We start from the raw sequence: 15784 nt of genomic DNA on the forward strand, positions 1-15784 counted from the left end.
GATAAGCCGACTGCTGAGCTAACAAAGCGATTTCTTTCATTATTACTGCAAATTTGATCATCTCTAATTTCATGGATGTGATTGATATTACAAGTCATTGATTAAATTGTGCCCATTGCCCGTGTCTATCATCTTTATGTAGTATGATAAAAAGGAAGTTCTGTATGTGAACTGTGCCTAGATGTAATATAAGTGTCTGCTTTAACAGCATTATAGTGTTTCTCCTCTAGGTGGCGATAGAGTATTTATATATACCTTATAATTTCCCCCCCCTTTTTTTTTTTTTTTTTTTTTTTTTTACTATGCATTAAAGGGATAGTCTAGTTTAAAAACTCACTTTCATATACCTTATTAGGGAATTCTTTGTTAATATGGTGGTGCAGGAAATAAGGTTTTATATAATTGCATAAATAGCAGTCACTTAATATCCAGGCAGGGCTGACTACTAGTAGGAGACTGGTGACCATTGTTTATAATGACCATTAAAGGGGTAGTTTACAAAAAAAAATTTCTTTTAAATCAACTGGTCAAACCAGAGATTTGTAATTTACTTCTATTAAAAAATACTCAAGTCTTCCAGTACTTATCAGCTACTGTATGTCCTGCAGGAAGTGGTGTATTATTTCCAGACTGGAGAGCATCAGAGGTTTTCTATGAGGACTTGCTGCTGCTCTGGACAGTTCCTGACATGGACAGAGGTGGCAGCAGAGGGCACTGTCAGATTGGAAAGAATACACCACTTCCTGCAGGACATACAGCAGCTGATTAGTACGGGAAGAATTTAGTTTTCTTTTTAATAGAAGTAAATTACAAATCTCTGACACCAGTTGATTAGGAACTTTTTTTTTTTTTTAACTACCCCCTTTAAGGCCAGACTCGAGGTAAATGTCAGCTTTGGCAAACAACCGTATGAGTCCACATACGCCAGCAAATTGTGCTTTAGGCTATGTTTACACTTTTTTTTTTTTTTTTAACCTTTCTTTTTTTAACCTGTTTTTGTTTACCTGTTTTATGGATAACAAACAATAAAAAGCCTAAAAAAACAAGTGTTTCTTATGGGAAAATGACTAAAATAAATTTATTTTGCACAAGACCCCACATTTTTAAGATAATAAACATGCCCAAAAAGCCCCTAAAAGAACAGAAAAAAAAAAAACCATACTTCCCTAACCTCAGTCCATTGCAGGTCCTGTTAGGTCCCCAATCATGTCTCTTGCTTCTGAAATGTTCAGTCTCCTTCAGTGATTGGCTGTGCTGGCCTGGCCTGCTGGCAAATGTTCAGCTCGAAAGAGAGGAGATCAGGGGACTGGACAGAGCTGGAACAGGAACTGCGGGGGATCAGGGCTAGGTAAGTATGTTTTTTTTTTTCTTCCTATTTGTTAGTTTACCAACAAGCTTTTTGCATCATTTCCCTTAGTTTTTCAAGACCTTTGTCATCGTTCAATAGGAACCTTTGTTGTTTGCTTCCAGGGTATATATTCTTTCTCTTGTCATGTGATGTGCACACAGCTGCAAGACTTGGTACAGTGCAGGTATCAGAGCTGTATCTGCTACATGACCAAGACAGGTCTGCACACAGCTGCAGGGCACACAACCATGTACTGTGCCTTATCCAATAACTTGCTCACCTGCATGAATTCTGCACAAGTCGCTTAAGATGGGATTGTCTATTATATTATCCATCAGAGGCAGTGCTGCAGGGGGCCCTTGCAGGGATTAAGTGGCCATATGGCATTTCCGGCAAATGCCAGATGGGTCAGTCCCATCTGTGGGCCAACTGCCACTGGCGATGTGCATGGAAATAGCATCACTAGGTGTGGGCTGGCCCATGAGCAGGGTGGCATATGCCCCCTGGCCTGTCCCCAAGTGGATGCTTTGGGATGCCGATGCTCCGACAGAGTTAGGAGCCCCTTTTAGAGTGGTGTTAGTGGCCATGGGTTGTTAGCTGGAGTTGTCACTGTTACACGGTCCAAGTGCAGTGCCGCTAACACCCCTGTAAGAGCCCCCAATGGCAGAAATTCTACTGTCGTGTCCTGCCCACCAGGTCTATCTATCTATCTATTTCCCCAGAATGCACTGTGTCTGTACTCCACCCCATCACTGTCCTCATTGAAGTATATGGTGTCTGTAGTTGAACCGCATCACAATAAACCTCATTCACAGCCTCACCTAGCGCCCTGTCAGGGGCCGGAGTTTTAGTGAGCCGGCAATGAAAAAAATTGCAGCCTGCAGGTATTTCATTTTAGACTTTTCATATCCCAAGTGACAGCGAGGTCCATTGAGAAAGTATTTATGGATCATGGAGCTGCAGGCTATCTAGAGGGAAGAACATAGAATGCTGAAGAGCAGAGAATCGGCTGAGGCTTCTGCCTGCCGTGAACTGTATTACCTTCTAGTGTGAGCAATACATTCCCATCATCCCTGGCTATACATCTCCTTTATAGTATGCTGCCATCTTATGAATGAATATTCAGCTCTAGATCAGCTGTCTCTATCTATCTATCTATACACATTATACAGCACTAGGTTATGATGTCATGAATAGGCATATGGTAGCTTCCAACCGTCCTGGACAAGTGCCCCGCAGCACTGCTACCAACCGCCATGGCAGGACAAAATCCGCCCACCCCAAATACTGTTCCAAAGTGCTACCTCCTGAGTCAGCAGATTCCGGCCAAATCTACAAATAGGTAAATAATATAAGACCTTGCCTTATGTTTGGAGAAACATAGTAATATATACCGTAGCCTCTTGACTCTTCCCGATGTCAGAGAAGATAAGGACTGGACAGTTGGGTTTTAACCTGCTGGATCCTTTTATTGTCCAGGAAATAAGCCACCAAAGAAGTCTGGCAGCGGCTTTGTCCTCTCCTCCTTTTGAGAATACATGCAGAGAATAGGCTAATCGGTTCGGCAGAGATAGCTGTCGGCTAAACGAGGGCTCAGCCAATGGCTACGTAGTGTATATGTGCCGTTGCCTGGGCTGCTGCACACTGGGGTTGTGGCTGCTGGGGGGCTTCTGGTTTGGGGCAGTTTTGTCACAGCACTCGTACCCATAGATATATATGGGCTTGCATATATTACTCCCCTCTGCCCCACCAGCTTGGAGACCACCAGGTAGATTAGTACGAGTCCTAGGTTTCTTTTTTTTAGGTTTAGCTCCCACTGAAGATTCCCCCAAGTGGATGAGAGTTGTCAGTAAGATACATGGGCACTTAGCAGCTTACTGGGGATCACTCCCTCTTCCTCTCTTATAGGAGGTGACTGTCCTGACATTTAAGAAGATCCACAGCATAGACAAGGGTGTCCCAACCCACAGTTACCCCATTTCTAAGGGCACAGCACTGCATAATGGGGGTCTGAGGCTGCATTCACACATTCCGTACAGAACACGGATGTGGAAGGCCTGTAACGGACTTCTCCCCCCGCCTGGCAGCATCTGTGATTAGATGCTGGGAGTGGGGGAACTGTACAGATATGCGCTGCTCTGTAATGAATCAGCTGCACGGCTCTGTCATTACAGTCATTCCTCTGTCACGGCTCTGTCATTCCCCCGCTCCCAACATCTAATTACGAATGCTGCCCGGGCTGGGGGAGAAGTCCGTTACAGGCATTCCACGTCCGTGTTCCATGCGGAACTCGGAATGTGTGAATGCAGCCTTAGACTCTAAACTGAACTGTACTCCACTAGGTCAAAACCTAGACTGCAACTGCCACTGAACTCAACTGAACAGAAAAAAACCCTATCCTATATAGGGTGGTGTGACAGGAAAAAAGGAGAATGGAGGAGCATAGAGTAGAGTGTCTGCACCTGTGATTGGCTAAACACAAGATAACACAGTTAGGGTGCCTTCACACACACTGGATCTGCAGCAGATTTGATGCTGTGTTCAGTTATTTAGATCAAATCAGCTGCGGATCTGCTGCGAAAATCTGCTGTGATACGGTGTGTGTGAAGCTACCCTTAAAGCATAACTGTCATGTTTTTTTTTTTTTTTATTGCAGAAATCAGTAGTATAAGCGATTTTAAGAAACTCTGTAATAGGTTTTATCAGCCAAAAAAGCCTTCTTCTGTACTCAAGAAGCAATCTCCCAGCCTCCCCCCCTGACTTCTTATCTGTGCATTATCAGGCAAACACGTCTTCATTACAGAGAAGCCAGTGAAGACGGGCTCTGCTCTCTCCATTCTATCCTTATGGAGGGGGGAGGGGCTGAGGGAGATGAGGGAGCAGGAAGAGGTGACATGAAGGTCAGCTGTTTGTAGACTCTCTGGGCACCTAAAACGCTAAATTCAGGTGTCAGAAAGGTCAGTGCTTATCTAGGAACTTACTGAGAGAAGATTGCAGGGTGTTGTGCTTTGCAGAAATCCTCCGTGCTCAGTCACTCCTAACAACCCCTCCCCTCTCCATAGCCACATAATGGAGACAGAAATCCTGCTTCATTTGATGTGAGGGGGGAGGCTGGGAGATTGCTTTTCCAGTACAGAAGGAAACTTTTAGTACATAAAACCTATTACAGAGTTTCTTAAAATCGCTTGTACTGTTGATATTTAATGTTTTCAGAAAAATGGCCCTGAAATGACAGTTACGCTTTAAGTTAAACATTATACACTGCAGCTGTGCACAGGGGAGAGTGAGACACCTAGTGGCTGGATCAGAAAACAGCAGCTTCCAACTATTGGTGTAGCACCTGATAGAGTTACTTTCTGACAGGTGGTAAACTAATTAGTGACTTCTGTACTGGGACATGACATATGGCCATCTGGTCACTCAACAGTGATGTCACTTCCTCCAAAATGACATAATAAGTGTCAGTGTTCAAAATACATTCATTGTATAGCAATATGCTGGCTTAAAGGGGTTATCTAGGATAACAAAAACATAGGGGGAGATTTATTAAACTGATGTAAAGTGAAACTGGCTCAGTTGCCCCTAGCAACCAATCAGATTCCACCTTTCATTCCTCACAGACTCTTTGAAAAATGAAAGGTGGAATCTGATTTGATAAATCTCCCCCATAGTTTCTTCCAAAAACAGCACCACTATTGTCCTCAGTTTGTGTGCGGTATTGCAGCTCAGTTTTATTGTGGTGATTGGAGCTAAGTTGTAATACCACAAACAACCTGAGGACAGGGGTGGTGCTGTTTTGGAATAAAACAAAACAAAAATATATGTTTTTCCTAAGGATCAGGAAAAGGATCCTGAACAGAGGCTCTTCTGTATTAACTCATCATAGAGCATAAAAACATGGCAACTAAGCACTTGCTTCCTGACAACCCCTTGAATACCTTGATGGCATTTTGCCTATATACACCAATATCTGATTAGAAGTGACCCCTTCTCAGGAGTGTAGCTATAGGGGCGCTACAGCGCTATCCAGCGCTACAAAAACATGGCCACTTTCCCCCTACTGTTGTCTCCAGTTTGGGTGGGGTTTTGAAACTCTGTTCCATTGAAGTAAATGGAGCTTAATTGCAAAGCGCACCTGAACTGGAGACAACAGTAGGGGGAAAAGTGGCCATGTTTTTGTAGTGCTGGATAACCCCTTTAAAGTCTCCCATATGAGGAGGCCAGTACTAAGAATGAAGCAATACAGTTGAGGGCCCCTGTGACATACTTTCCACTGGAGCCCATCAGCTTCAAGTTACGCCTCTGCCCCTGCTGATCACTTTAAATAAGGGGCAACAGCACCACTAAAGCTCCACACCATCACTGCTCCCATGTTGGAGTGTCATAGTGACTGGACCCCAGCTGTTCACATGTCATCAATATCTCTTTGAACATACAGTTTCAATCGAGTCATCAGGCCTAAAAATCCATAGCAACCACTGTTGCTATGGACTGTCTGATTGTTCAAGTCTTTATCCTAAGACAGGAGAGGAACACAGACTATTTATATAGTCTTTTCTGACGCTTATTACTGTACTAATATAATTTTTTATTGGCTTCGGCCTTCTAACCAGATCAATGCATTTAACTATTGCGGCCTAGTGAAATCTTACTTTCCTACGAGCAGGTCTTGTAAAACCCAGAACTGCACACAAGAACATGTACCAATAAATGACACAGCGTAGACATTCATTACATATGGCTCATTCCCCTGAATAATAATAGGGATAGCATTTATATAAGGGGACGTCTAACTCACCACAACCATGGTCCTCCATCTTAGGACTGCACAGTGTGTGTTTTGGCATAAAAAATGAGATGTGAGGAAAAATAAGCTTCCTTTATGACCGCCTACGTTCGCCTCTCTCCTTCCTCCGCCATAAATCCTGAAACATTGCCGCAGTTTTATCTTTTTAAATTTCTATTTCTCCTCTGCCGGCGTGTTTTATGGAACCTATTTTTTAGCCTCCGTATGCATAAAATGACAAAAGAATTAGAGTTTTAGTGGCCACGTTGGGCTGAGATAAAGCCGCTTTCCGTGTTGGTTATGACAGATTTTCACTGACAAGAACACATTTATTTATCATGTTCCCGAGTCACCTGGGTGCTTTCTATTGTGCGCGTCCCGCTGCTGCCTGCACAGAGCGCGCTATATCTTATGCGTACATAAAGTTTCTGACAATACAAAGTATGAAAAGATACAAATTTATGTTATGGTTTGTGAATATACAAAAAAACAACAACAACAACAACAAAAACACTTTATTCCAGCTCCATACAACTTCATGTATATGGGACTCTTCCAAAGGGGGATAGGCGGTCAGTGGAGAACCCTCTTATTGCCGGACCATATCCTTTAAAGGGGTTATCCAGCGCTACAAAAACATGGCCACTTTTCCCCCTCTCTTGTCTCCAGATTGGGTGGGGTTTCAAACTCCATTCCATTGAAGTAAATGGAGCTTAATTGCAAACCACACCTGAACTGGAGACAAGAGAGGGGGAAAAGTGGCCATGTTTTTGTAGCGCTGGATAACCCCTTTAAGGTAATGGTTATGTGGTGACCCGGGGTGCAAGGTGTTATATGATACACTAGGTATTGCGGTACCACTGTGGCAGTTGTCATGGGGCTAAGGACTGGTAGTATCTCTCTCTGGGACCCTTAGTATCCCCACTGTAATGTGATGGTGCAAGGTATGAACACACAGACTCCGGGATAACTGTAAAACAATGGATTTTACTTTGTAGTCTCTTTAAAGTCACAGTACAATAGTTTTTAGTGACTGTGTTCACAAGGTGTGGTTTGAGCTTGTGAGTTAGTTTTAATAACAAGCTCCCTTTAGGGTGCGTTCACATGTACAGGATCTGCAGCAGATTTGATGGCGCAGATTTGAAGTTGCAGATTCAAAGCAAATCAAATCTTATGCAGATCCTGTACGTATGATCGCACCCTTATAAGGCTGGGTTCACACTACGTATATTTGAGGCTGTATTTGTGAGGCTGTATAGCAACCAAAACCAGGAGTGGATTGAAAACACAGAAAGGCTCTGTTCACATAATGTTGTAATTGAGTGGATGGCCATCATTTAATGGCAAATATTTGCTGTTATTTTAAAACAACGGCTGTGGTATTGAAATAATGGCCGTTATTTACTGTTATATGGCGGCCATCCACTCAATTTCAACATTATGTGAACAGAGCCTTTCTGTGTTTTCAATCCACTCCTGGTTTTGGTTGCTATGAGGACCTGACATGAGGACCAAATACAGCCTCAAATATACATAGTGTGAACCCAGCCCCCGGGTACAAACCCACTTGACGTATTTGCTGCGTGAATCAGTCTTAAAAATAAGCAGGCAAAACGCAGGTTGGCTTTATACAATTGTTCTGCGTTAAAATACGCAATTGCGTATTTTTGAAGCGTGAAGCTTGTTGTTAGCAAAGCATCAGTTGTTAACAACCTGTGCGAAAAACGCACGTAGCTTCACACGCAATTGCGTATTTTAACGCAGAACAATTGTATAAAGCCAACCTGCGTTTTGCCTGCTTATTTTTAAGACTGATTCACGCAGCAAATACGTCAAGTGGGTTTGTACCCTTAAGAGGTTTTTAGTGTCCCACATTTACAGATTAACTGAGAATAGGTAATCATTTTTTGAAAAAGTTATAGTAAGAAGACTTGTACTTAAAGGGGTTATCAAATCAACTGATATCAGAAAGTTATATCGATTTGTAATTTACTCCTATAAAAATTTTTCTAGTCTTCCCATACTTATTAGCTACTATATGTCATGCAGGAAATGATGTTTTATTTTCAGTCTTCAGTGTTTTTTTGAATCCCCATAGAAAACCTCTCCTGCTCTGGACAGTTCCTGTGTCGGCCAGAGATGTCAGCAGAGAGCACTGTGTCAGACTGAAAATAAAACATTTCCTGCAGGGTATACAGCAGCTAATAAGTATGGGAAGACGAGATTTTTTTTAATAGAAGTAAATTACAAATCTATATAACTTTCTGACACCAGTTGATTTGAAAGATTTTGGCTGGACAACCCCTTAAAGGCTTGTAGCATGGGTACTACCTGGAGGGGACCTGTCCAAAACACATGGCTGGGCAATTCTGACAACCTTGGCTACAGTTGCGATAACTTACAATATAGAGGAATAACCCATACTCATGATCCGTCAATGCTGGCCAGGAGTGGCAAGTCCAGGTGCACGGGTTCCACGTCTGCATGACTAGGCAGAGATGGCTCCTGAACTTATGCTGAGGAAACTGAGCAGGAAAGCAGTGGAGCACATCAGCGATGAGCAATTTCTCCAACTTTTTAAGTCCTTGTACAGACTGGTGGGACTTGACAGAGCCCTGAGAGCCACAATTATCTAGGTGGTTAAATGACTGGGATCGGCACTAGTTCCAATGCCGGTTGGTGCCCATACTATCAGCTACTGCTTTAATACTATTGCCTAGCAGTGCTGGAATCCTGGTTTCAAATTCCACTGACAACAGCTGCAAAGAGTTTGGATGTTCCCCTTGTGTTTGTGTGGGTTTTCTTCCACACTCCAAAAACATACAGATAGGTGAATTTGGAATTTTGATTGTGAAAGTCAATGGAAGTTACGTAAATCACGAAAATGTTCAATGATCGTTTAGCAAGGGCTGCACGGACATGATTAGCAATGTCTGTGCATTCTTGCCCTAAGCTGTTAACAAATTACGTCATAACGCTCCTGGCCTTCTGCCCTCTGCTTGCTTCCCGGCATTGCAGTGGCAGCTTCAGAGCGGTCTCTGAACCTACAGGCTGCTCAGCCAATCACTGGCTGGGACCACGGTCAGTGATTGGCTGAGTGGCCTGTCAACTCAGAGACCGCTCTGAAGCTGCAGCCACGGCTGAAGCTGTAGCTGTCGGCTGTCGATGACTTTGGTGTCAGACCATTTGACACGATCAGTCTGATCCGGGCCATTATTGCTCCAAGTAATAGGGCCCTTAGAAATGTACGTCTACATGGGAATATCCCTTTAAGAGGTTAAAAGATCTAGAGTACATTCCAAGTGCTGAATTACTAGCTGTTGGTAGCTTTTCATGGCATCTCCCAATATGCCGACCAAAGGAACCAATACAAATATATATAATATATACTGTATATATATATGTATATATATATATATATATAGATATATATATACAGGGCCGGCGTTAGGGGGGGCAAAGAGGGCAGTTGCCCAGGGCCCCCATCCCCCAGGGGGCCCCCTGCAGCTGCCGTGATTCCTGTGTGTTTAAATATGTGTGAGATTGTATGTGTGAGGCCAGGTTTACACTAAGTATAACACCGGCCGTTCTGTGGCCCGGTTGGATCACAGAACGGTCGGTGTTTCTGAAGATCATTCCGGATGGTACTGCAGTATCGGCTGGATATTCACTTCTATTGAATTCAGACGCGGGCGCACCTGTGTGCACCTGCATCCGAATTCACCGCTGCACACAATGGAGCATGCGGCCAGAGCCAGACGCTCCATTGTGTGCACTGACAGGTTCTCTGCGACCGCAGAAAACTGACTTGTGGGTTTTTAGTGTGGCCGGATCAGGGGCGTAGCTAGGGGTTCAGCCTAGGGGGGGCGAGTGAGGCTGAGTGGGCCCCCAACCAACGTTACCCATAGGGAACCCCAGCAGGTGACAAGGATTTTTTTGAATAATAAAGGGAATATTCTTCTACATTTCTTATAGTGAATAAGGATACAGAGCCGTGTAAGAGGCTTCTACATCTGGAATATAGAACCATAAAAAAAGTAAAAGTGCTTAACATTAGAAAAATATAGCTGCCTTCTTCCACAGACAGCACCACTCTTGTCCTCAGTTTGATTCTCCTGGTGGCTGCAACCTGTGGGTGACAACCATCAGCCCTGAAGTTCCAGCAATACATCTGTCTACAGCGGCAGGTATCGGAGGATTGTACTACTGTACTACAACTCCCAGCATACCCTGAGGGCTGCAGACTGTCAACCTGGAGCCCCCCTTCCTCGACCAAGTGCATGCTACTGGTATATATATATGGTATTACCAATAATACCAGTATACAAGGGGGAAATATCGCCACAACCACTACCATCACCACCATATTGTTACTGACTAAATCCTCTATACTAAATCCAATAAAACACAGTACCAGATTACAAGTAACAAATAACACCACTACTTACTGACTAATACCAGCACATACCGACTAATACCAGCACATACCGACTAATACCAGCACATACCGACTAATACCAGCACATACCGACTAATACCAGCACATACCGACTAATACCAGCACATACCGACTAATACCAGCACATACTGACTAACACCACTGCTGCAACTGAATAATCCACTGTACACAGAGCAATATCACCTCTTCAAGTCATTTAGCAGTAGCCCCAGCTCTACACAGGCTCTACACACCATATACATTACAGTGCAGATATATTTAGTGACTCACAGGGGACGTCTTCTCTGATCAGAGTTCTTCCCTTTTCATCATCTTCTCCATCTGTCCTGGGCCGTTATGAGAACTTCTCCGAGCCACGAATCCACAGAATCTGCCAGACATACATATTAGGCTCCACACTCTGTCACCATCCTCATCTCTCTACACACTGCACATCTGTATTGGCCCCTTTACACCCTTGTTTAGTGGGTAGGCTGACTCTTATAGATGGCTCCCCCCTGTATTGCCCCCTTATAGATGCCCCCCCTGTATTACCCCCTTATAGATGGCTACCCCTGTATCCCCCCCCCTTATAGATGGCTCCCCCCCTGTATCCCCCCTTATAGATGGCTTCCCTCCCCTGTATCCCCCCTTATAGATGGCTCCTCCTGTATTCCCCCCTTATAGATGGCTCCTCCTGTATTCCCCCCTTATAGATGGCTCCCCCCCCCCTGTATCCCCCCCTTATAGATGGCTTCCCTCCCCTGTATTCCCCCTTATAGATGGCTTCCCTCCCCTGTATTCCCCCTTATAGATGGCTCCCCCCCTGTATCCCCCCCCTTATAGATGGCTCCTCCCCTGTATCCCCCCCCTTATAGATGGCTCCCCTCCCCTGTATCCCTCCCTTATAGATGGCTCCCCCCTGTATCCCCCCTTATAGATGGCTTCCCTCCCCTGTATTCCCCCTTATAGATGGCTCCCCCCCTGTATCCCCCCCCCCCTTATAGATGGCTTCCCTCCCCTGTATTCCCCCCTTATAGATGGCTTCCCTCCCCTGTATTCCCCCCTTGTAGATGGTTCCCCCCCTGTATCCCCCCTTATAGTTTGCCCCCTGCACAGCAGATTAAAAAAAACAAACACACAACTCACCTAACAAGCGCTCCCCCGTCGCTGCTGTCCTCTCTTCTGCCCCCAGCTGATGCGTCCCTCCCTGGGGGATTCCCGGGCAGTGCACACATCCGGAAGCTGAGTGTGCGCCCAGGCCGGGACTTCCGGTACAGGAAGTCCCAGCGACGCGCACCAAGGTTCCTGATACGTGCGCTCCCTGGGAATCCCCCAGGGAGCGACGCATCAGACAGGGGCAAGATTGCCTCTTGCGGCCGCAAGCAAGACCGTGCTTGCGGTCGCAAGAGAGGTATAAAGGAGGGGGTGGGCTCGGCGGTTCGGGGGGCGTGTGCGGATGCGGAGCGCAGCCTCTTGTGGCTGGAGGCATAACGCTGCCTCCGGCCACAAGAATGATTGACACAGCCAGGAGCCAATGGCTCCTGATGCTGTGTCAATCACATCCTGGCCCAGTCGGAACTGTATGCGCTCATTAGGAGTGCGAGCGCATACAGTTCCGGCCACTACTGACGTGTTAATGCTGTCTGCAAAAGCAATAGCTTTTGCAGACAGCATTAACTGTCTAAGACCTCAGTGGGCCCCTGTCTGAGTGGGCCCGGGGGCGACCGCCCCCCTTGCCCCCCACCAAATTTCGCTACTGGGCCGGATGGAACCCCGACTGGAGTGTATACCACTTGTATGTATATATATGTACTATGTGTATACACTCCGGCCAGGATTCCATTAATTTCAATAGAACGTGTATTTTGTATAAATCACGGCCATTGTTGCAAATTGCAACAACAGCCGTGATTGATACAAAACATACGTTGTGTGAACATAGCCTGACACTGTGTATGTCTGTGTTCTCATGTACAAGTAAACATCACAATGCGTAGTGGATATAATACAATGTAGTGCACCTGGCTAGTAACACCTCAATATGGAGTAAATGTAAAGGTCCTCAATACATGAGTATTATAGGAAGTGGCACTATATATATATATATATACACACACACACTGTGTAAGGTGTATTGTATTATATTTATAATATATTGAGGTATTAAAGTGGTGCTGTCATTTGTCTTATCTTGTGACATGTCATTCAGAGACCCATGGCGATCACCAGTTATATATGGGTGATGTGTGCAGCAGTGTGCGCCCCTCCCTGGCCGGCTCCAAGGTCTGATTTCTAGTCTGTGGAGTGAGTGAATCAGCCAGGGAGTGAAGTGCACTAGTGCGTGCTTCACCAACTTATAACTGACAATTTCAGCAGGTCTCTCAGTGACATGTCAGAGGTTTAGATAAGTGACAATACCGCTGTGCAGCGCAGCACTTTTCTGCCCAATTTGACATTAGGTATGTAGAGAAACTGCTGCACGCCATGTGGCACAGCTGCCAAGCAAACCATCTAATGCAGGTACTAGAGAGGAGCAAAGTAGATTAGTTTTGCTTTGTACGAAGTAGAACAAATCTCCTTTGGGGTGCATTCACATGTAGCAAGTTCGCAGTGGATTTCACGCTGCAAGTTTCTCAGCAAATCCGCTGTGATACTCAGTATCATTATAGTCAATGGCCCTGGATTCTTACAATGGATATTCATTCCACTATGAGGATGTAGTGACGGCCATATTTAATTAATTAGCTGCCAGTAAAAATAATAACCAGCCCAAGCGTACCTGCTCGTGCTTACCTGCCCGAGTCCTGCTCACTGATGGCCGCTCAGCCAATCACAGGCTGCTGCAGGACAGCACACTGGCTGAGTGCAGAGACCCAGAGACTCCTGGAGGAGCGTGACGAGGGAGTGCGGGCAGGTATGCAGTTGCTCCTTAGGCTGCATTCCTAACGGATCACGGACGTGGAATGCATGTACCGGAGTTCCCCCGCGCCCGGGCAGTATCTGTAATTAGATGCTGGGAGCGGGGGAAACTGTATTCATAAGCGCCGCGCTGTAATGAATCAGCCGTGCGGTGCTGTTACTACAACGCGGCGCTCATGAATACATTCTCCCCCGGGCGCGGGGGGACTCCGGTACATGCATTCCACGTAATGGATCACAGAACGTGGGAATGCAGCCTTATTATTTTTACTGGCAGGTAATTAGGTAAACATGGCGGTCACTACATGCTAGCAGCAGATATTCAGAATGCAGGGCCAGAGAGTATCGCAGCGGATTTGCTGAGAAACTTGCAGCGTGAGATCCGCAGCTAACTTGTTCCATGAGAACGTATCTTCAAGGGGACATTTACATGTACTATGTTTGCTGAAGATTTTACGCTACAGAATTCACACTGTGAACTATGCTGTGAAAATGAATGACGAAACACCACATCCAATCTACAGCAAACATGGTACCTTTTTGGGGCCCCACTTTTAATTTTGCCCAGGGCCTCACTTAGCCTAAAACCGGCCCTGTATATATATATATATATATATATATATATATATATATATATATATATATATACCAATGGCATTATAATTTTTTTTCAGAACTATTATTATACATAAAAGAAAACCTTCTGGTACCCTACATGTTAAATAATGCCGTCTGACGGCCGTCGCTGCTTTGACAAATATATGTGCCTGTGTTTCTCTAACATTTATACCTTTGTTTCCCAACTTTCTCATTCATTTGGAAAATTAATACAAGTCAGACATCTAAAAAAGCGAGTCGCAGCCCATCAATAATAAGCGAGACTCGGGGGATCTCTCAAGAGTTATCAAATGCATGGGAGAAATGGAGAATGGGTTTAAATTGCATTAACCATTCTGCTGATGTAAGCCGCTGGCGTTCAATGTATTTTCATGCCAAGTAGAATAGATATTTGGCTCTTTGTGAATCGGTCGTATAAATAAAAGCTGCTGCGATTCGGCTCAATAATTGTCAATAAGTTACTACTCCCTGTATTACCCTCTAATTGTTAAATTAAGTTAAGAGCATTGATTTATTCCTCTCACGTGACCGCAGAAATACTTCCGTACTACGTGCGCTAAATTGGTCCGTCCTTTAAACTGACAGCTACATTTAGACTTGGCATAAAAATACTGGGGGAGATTTATCAAACATGGTGTAAAGTAAAACTGGCTCAGTTGCCCCTAGCAACCAATCAGATTCCACCTTTCATTCCTCACAGACTCTTTGGAAAATGAAAGGTGGAATCTGATTGGTTGCTAGGGGCAACTGAGCCAGTTTCACTTTACACCATGTTTGATAAATCTCCCCTACTGTACATAGTAAAGTCATCTATGGATAATAGCATCTCTGCTGACATGTAATATACTGGTCATAGGTGATATTATAGAACAATAGTTGGGATTTGACAAAGTTGTACTGCAAAACAAATATTTTACTCGAAAAAGTCCTTTATTGCATCCATTATTTCTTATAGACTATAAAGGAATAAAAATAATATTAAGTTCACATAATGGAACCTATAAAGTAGGCAATTGATGAATTCCATTAAGGCGGTGTTCACACACAGTATGACACTGGCCATTCTGTGATCTGGCCGAGTCACAGAATGGCGAGTGTCAGTGAAGTTCATTACTGCATTACCAGCTGGATGAACTTCATTTCTTTAGAATTGGGATGCTGGTGCACCCGTGTGTGCCCACATCACAATTAACCATAGCACACAATGTGAAGTGTGGCCGGAGCCACACTCTACATTGTGTGAACTGTCAATGAATAGCGGCCGCACAAAACTGACCTATCAGTTTCTCCTTAAGCTGAGAATTAACAAGACTTTCTGTTGTGTCTGTAGTGATTAAAGGAGGCAGCTGTAAAGTGATGTGCACACCATTGCAGCGTCATGTGATCCCAGTAGATAGAGGAAACAATAGCAGCTGCCTGTGGAATCACAGGTCACAGAGCGCGCTCAAGGATGTTTTACACTTATCACAAGGGGACAGACACTGTCTGTTGTAGTCTATATCCATGAGGCTTGCTGTAAAGCATGTCACTTAGTGGTGTTGAGCAACATGGCATAACATATGACCCATGTACTAAAAGTGAAATAAAAAAAGTCAGAAAATATAAACAGATTAGAATAAAACAATATGTTTTAGTATCTGAGTCTAATCAATAAAAGAAAATTTAGATGACA

Source organism: Dendropsophus ebraccatus, chromosome 2 (assembly GCF_027789765.1).
Source record: "Dendropsophus ebraccatus isolate aDenEbr1 chromosome 2, aDenEbr1.pat, whole genome shotgun sequence".
NCBI lineage: Eukaryota > Metazoa > Chordata > Amphibia > Anura > Hylidae > Dendropsophus > Dendropsophus ebraccatus.